Below are 6,571 nucleotides of genomic sequence, written 5' to 3' on the forward strand. Positions count from 1 at the left end.
TCAGTGGCGAAGGTTTGATAAAAGAGAGCTGTAAATCCATCCGCTCCAGGTGCCTTATGGGGCTTCAGAACTTTAATGGCAGCCAATACCTCTTCCCTGGTGAAGGGGCAGTGAGCAGTTCGTTCCACTCCGCGGAGACTTGAGGGAGCGGGAGCGCGTTTAGGTAATCTCTTTGCTCCCCGGGGTCAAGGGCATCCCCCGAGTACAGTGCTAGGTAGAAATCACCGAAGAGGCCAGCCTTGGCCTCATCACGGTGCGTCAAGGTCCCTGCTGTGTCCTGGATACCCACCTATATATTCCTTCTCTCTCTTGTCTCTGAGTTGTTGGGCCAAGTGTTTCCCTACCTTGTTCCCTTGTGAATAGGAGTGGCGCCCAAATTACAGCAAGGTAATTTCCGCTCTGTTATTATAATGAGCCCTGAGTTTGCCCCTGACCGCCGTCAGCGGTCCTAGCGTTTGTCTGGAGGGGTTCTGTTTATGCGCCAGCTCAAGAGCAGAGAGCTCCCTCTCCAACTCCTCCCGCTCCGTCCGCCTCAGCCTGTTAAGGGCAGCATTAAGAGCCAAACAGCTGCCCCGTATCGATGCCTTAAAGGCATCCCACATATTAAAAACTGACGTGTCGTTCTCGTGGTTGAATTAAAAAAAATTGCAGATAGCCTTACGTAGTTCCTTAAAGGGTGGTTCATCCCGGACCAGGGAGGATGGAAAGTACCACTTGCGTTGGGCGCTTCCCCCCGTTGCCCAATGTAAGCAGATCGCAAGCAAACTGTGATCAGAGACAGATAGAGGGAATATTTTGGCCTCGCGCAGGTTCCCCCGAAGAGATTGACTTAAAAAAATATGGTCTAAGCGAGAGTAAGAGCGATGAACATGGGAGAAGAAGGCAAAGTCCTTAGACTGGGGGGTGGAGAAAGCGCCAACTGTCTATAAGTCCCATGCCCTCCATCATCCGCTGCGTCTGGGCGGAGAAGAGACCGGCGCTGATTCTCAGGTGATGAGAGCTGTCTAACTCCTTATGCCATAGCAAATTAAAATCCCCGATCACAATCAAGGCCCCCTCAACGAAGCCCTCAACAATCCGCAGTAGGCCTTGAATAAACCCATTTTGACCCACATTGGGAGCATATAGGACCAAAAACGTGCACATCATGCCACGGAGCATAACCTTGACCATGAGCCAGCGGCCCTCCTTGTCACTACGCACTCCCATGGTTGGAATTGTAGGACTGAGCGGTATAGAAGGGCCACTCCCTTATGTTTCGTGGAGGCTGAGAACCTATAAATAAGGGGAAATTGCTTATGCTTGGGGCGGGTTTCGTCTTTCCGAGCCAGGTGGGTTTCTTGAAGACCCACCACATCTAATCGATGATCAAGGATATATTTCCAAACCTTCTGCCGTTTCTAGGGGGAGTTCAAACCCTTCACATTCCACGTTCCCAAGGTGAGAGGCATCACGGATATGGTACCCCACCCAGCTCAACAAGCGGTATCATACTGGCAGACCCACCCCTCCTCAGCCAGAACTGACACCCCAAACCCCCACTCCTCCGTAAGTATAAGCATCGCATGATAGCACAGTCCTTAGAATACCCCTCACCTTGCAGTGACCAACCACCACCCCATCCCTCAACCCAGGTCCCCCAGCTCAGCACACCTGATGCATTTCATCCACAACGAATCTTTCATACATGTCCCCCTGCTACCACCACTGCCCTCCCACCACCTCTTTCCCCCCCTCCCCCCATCCCCCCCCCCAAACCCTTAGAAAACTCAGGCCTGAACAGGCAATGCAAAATCAAACAATGAAAGGGCCTGCAAAAGGGGCTTTTGACAATGACCGTAAGGGTCGGGGTTGTGAAACCAGGCAGTGACCACCCAGAACTCAGGGCTGGGGTTTCTCCCCAGGGAGTACATAGGTCACTCCTGGTACCTGAAATAGATGTGTCCCTCCGGCTTCCACGAAGCTCCATCTCGGGGCCTCATGCCGCTGATGAGCCGCCAGCCTGTGCCGCCTCCGTCATCAGCGCAACTGAGGCAACCGCTGCTCCCCTCTCGTGCAGGCTAACTGATGGTTCCGCCCCCCCGCAGCCGCAGATCGTCCCACTCTCTGCCAGGCCGAGGAGCGTGATCGACGTCTTGATGGGGAACCCCCGTCCCTGGGGGTCGTGGTGGTGTCTTCTACGCCAAGGAGCTCCCTGTCCACCGATAAAGATCTGACCTGGACTAGCCTGTTCTGCCAACGAAAGATGAGGCGAAAGGGGTGGCCCCATGAGTAGGCCATGTTCTGATCCCATAGGAATGCGGTCACTGGTCAGAAGTCTCGTCGCTTCTGCAGTGTCGAAGCTGCCAGGTCCTGAAATAACTGAGGACGGTGGTCTCGAAATTGCAGGGGATTAATTCATCTTGCCTTCCTGAGTATGTGCTACTTCAGCTGGAAATCATGGACACAGACCAATATTTCAGGGGTGGTGCCCTTGGGCCCCGCGGCAGGCCAACTCGGTGGACCCTGTCCATACGAATCTCCTTGAGATCTTCTTCCGTCAAAACCTGTAGGAAGAGGGCTTCCACATAGCCTCGCAAGTCCCCCTCCTCTCCTTCCTAGGGCACCGCCCGGATTCTGATGTTGTTGCGGCGCGACCGGTTTTCTAAGTCCTCGGCATGGGCCTGGAGGTCCAGATTCTGCTCCGTTAGCCTAAGCACATCCTGCTGGAGCTGGTGCACATGTCCCGCCAGCCCCAGGTAATGTTCCTCCAAGGTCACCACCCGTTCTCCTATGCCGTCCACATCTCTCCTCACCTCACGCAAGTCCGATGCCAGCTGGGAACGGAGCTCCGAGATGTCCTCCTTGATGGCCGTAAAGAGCTCAACAATGAAGGCCTTGGTGGCGGGCGCATCATCTTCTCCTTGTGGGGGCGATTTGCTGGTCCCAGGGGACGACGCAGGCAGCGGTCCCTCCGACATTCCATCCTTGTCCAGTTTGTCCTTACGGGGTCTGGTCGCCATGTTGCTGGCCTAGAGGCCCACCAGTATACAGGAGTAGCAAGCCAGAACACCCCCTATAACGATGCACGCCTTGGCTGTAGATCAGGCTTCCGCGGTCACGTCACTGCAGCACCGTATTCACCTCCTTGTCCCTGTAGCTGAAATCTCGTGGCGGGTACTCACTCAGGCGCACTTGGTGCTGAACCCTGGAACCCAAGGTACTGTTTGCTGCTGATGTCCCAAGGGTCCAGGGACATAGGTCCGCTGGGCTACAGATCTCAGCCTCTACCGTCAACCCCGCCAACCCAAACGTTCGGATAGGGGTGGAAACCTCGGGCAAGGGGCCCACGGCGAGTCCAAAGGTCGATGCTGCCGGTCGCAGCCCCAGCTCTTCTCTCCAGATAATCAGCGGGTAGGACCAGGACCTCCTCGAAGCAGGCCTGGCATACGGGGCAGACCACACCTCCGTCTGTAGCTGTGCACCCAATATCCGACCCTCCGTCGGCCAGGTGTGAACCTTGGGGGCCCTCTTTGTCACCGCAGGAGATCTGGACCCCCACTTACCGGCAAGTGTTGAGCCGGAGCCTCAGTGCACCAGTACTCCAATCCTGGGCGACGCGGATCTTCCCTGGCGGCCGTCCCTTGCAAGCCTCCACACTATGGTCACCCAGACCGCGAAAAAATGCAGCACTGGGCCTGGCAGGCAGCGGTCGTAGGCCAGAAAGTCCCCACAGACCACAGCTGCTCTGGCGCAGGCCGGCCTCGGTGCCACCAGGTGTAGAGGCCGCACCGGTTCCCGGGGTCCCACTAAGCAGAATAGGGACCCCACGCAGTCACTCACGCACCTACTAGTCTTAGGGCTCCACTCGAGACCGATTCCGCCGCCCCCGGCGCCGGGCTCAGAAGCACGGGGAGACCGCGATCCGCGGCAGGGCGCCCGGCCCGGATAGGCCCAAGAACACCGGCCTCGTGTGGTGGGTGCCGGCCCTCCGCAGCGGCCCGGTCCTCGTCTGCGGCCCCTCAGCGGGGGTCCTTGAGTTCTGCCGTCGGTCGGAGTGCGAGGTCGCTCTTCTGCAATGGGTACCCAGGATGCAGGCTCGCAGTCCCCGGTAGGTCGCTCTAATTCATCACAGCCAGTCCGGGCGAGGGAAGCAGAGGCGGCCAGTACGGGCGGCAGAATCAGAGGCGGCCAAGCCCAGCCGCGACTCGCTTCTCCGCGGATCGCAAGAGATCTCGTGCCGGTGGGCAGATAAGAGACACCAGTTGCTTCCTTTAGGCAGCGGGCACAAGCAGGTACAATTTTGTTCGTATTGTTGGCCCCTAGGAGGATGCTACACAACGCTGGGCAACTCGTGGCGCCGGAGGGACACAAAGTCACGCCCCCCGTATATCGATATTTTTTATAACAATATTTTTATTTTTGACAGTGATATTTATACCACAATATTTGTGTAGGTCTATATTCTGGTGGTCGATATTCTGTCAGTGATCCTCATTATTTGACGGCTGGGAAGTGGGAGCTAGCGAAGTGCGGACTCGCCTGCACTAGTGGGTGGTCACTGGCTAGCCTCTGCACCCCCCCTGCACAAGTCAGTATTAGCCACATTTACTTTGACGTTATTGTTTTGCATCAACGTCCCTTGGTGGGGATAATGGAAGGAAAAAATAGGGAGACACAAGTTGAATGGTTCCCTAGGTGTATTCCCTGGAGGGTGGAGGACTGGGGAGAAGTTACACACAGTTTGGGTTTTGTTTACTGGCATTACCACTGTTAGTTTGTGCTGAATATGAGTACACGCAAATCATGCAGAACAGGAAAGTTAACCTTGATTTATACGTAGCAAAATTGAGGGTACTGCCAACCCCCAACAAGTGAATACCCTTGACTGATGTCAGCGCCTGTTGCATATCTCTACTTACACAGATGTCACCTAGGATATGAGGCTCATATTTTTAACATGGAATGTCCGTGGCCGGAATATTTAATCACGTGATATGCAGTGCATATGCTCCTTAGACGTTAATCGATAGGCATAGTGTTTTTACAGGAAACGGAATTGACAAACACTTAAGTACAAATCTCCGGCATAAGTGGAAGAGTCAGGTTTTTGCTGCAACATATTCCTCCTATTCGAGAGGTGTCCTCATATGCGTGGCACCGGGGACCCCTTCCAACACCATTACTCATGTGAGGATGTGGAGGGGTGATATTTACTAGACCTTGGTAAACTGGACTAAACAGACATTAGTCTGTTGACTACCTATGCTCCCAACATGGACAATAAGACATACTTTCCAGGATGCCCTTTGGGTGACAGTATGCCTACATACATACATACATACTTTCCTAACATACTGGATTTAGTCGCACCCACCACTGCTGTGCCACTGTTCCGGGGTTGATTTTAACTGTGTCGTGGATACAGAATGCAACAGGTACCTGATAACGGGAGACTGGGGGATTAAGGTGGAGTACTACAACCAGGGCTTTAAGTGGGATGAAAAAACTGGGAGGTCTCTCATTGGGGCATGGCCGCTATATTTCAATTTCAAAACACTTTATTCGGTTTTAGGTTTTAAAACCATAAAAGATACATAGTTAAAACATATTAAAACAGTTCAACAAGAGTATACCAAGCAAGCATGAAGATCCTCCGGACAAGACTCAGCATAATTTATACAAATTAATAAACTGTACAGGATTCTACACGGTACACACAACAGATACATTAATTTATTTAAAACAAATGCGTCATACAAGATCAATTCAATCGGGCACACTGTTTCTAATCTAAACAACAGCTTTTAAAAAATCCTATCACAAATAAAATACATTCAGGGTGAAGCAGCTGTAGATAAAGGAGAGCTGGGCGGACTTGGGAGAATTTCAATTTTTTTAAAAGAGTAAATAAAAAATATCGACGTGGTCCCACATAAAAATTACAGAAAAACATGAAGTGAAGCAGATCCTGCGGAGACTTGTAGTCGCAGCCGCAGGGTGCTAACACTTGGCCTCTGTGGCTACCTTTTGGTACTGCTAATAACAAATGTAAAAAGTCTAACCGGAACCTTGTCAATAGAAAACGTTCCTGAGTAGAGATGGGGTACGTGAGATAGGGCTCAATGCCCGTAACAGTTTTTAACAGTAAATGACTGCGGACACTCTGTTTGCCTAATTCTTGGTCTTCTCTACTCATGGACCTTACTAGAAGAAAAGAATTCTTTGTGGCCGCTGTAATTAAGGGTGTGGCCTAGCACGATTAAGCTAAAAATATGTGTTTAGCATAGTGCGCTGCCCCAGTGTTATTTTGCTGCTACTGACCATTCATTCAGATGTATAACACAAGGGACATTACACCTGCAAAAAGCCAGGACTATTGGCTTTTTCAATGGCTGTAAGTTGCATAGGATAAATAAGCAAAAACTATGACTTTGTTGTGTATAATATTGAAAAATGGTTTAGTTCTTGTGGGCGAGTTTGTGAGCTAAGGTTAGAACAGTTCACCTTCTAGCTGAGAAAGCAGGTTCGAGCATGACCTGTGTTTAAAAAAATTATGCCCTTATGCAATGTAACCGGTGCTCATTGTAAA

The sequence above is a fragment of the Lissotriton vulgaris genome, chromosome 10 (assembly GCF_964263255.1).
Source record: "Lissotriton vulgaris chromosome 10, aLisVul1.2, whole genome shotgun sequence".
In the NCBI taxonomy this organism is placed as follows: Eukaryota; Metazoa; Chordata; class Amphibia; order Caudata; family Salamandridae; genus Lissotriton; species Lissotriton vulgaris.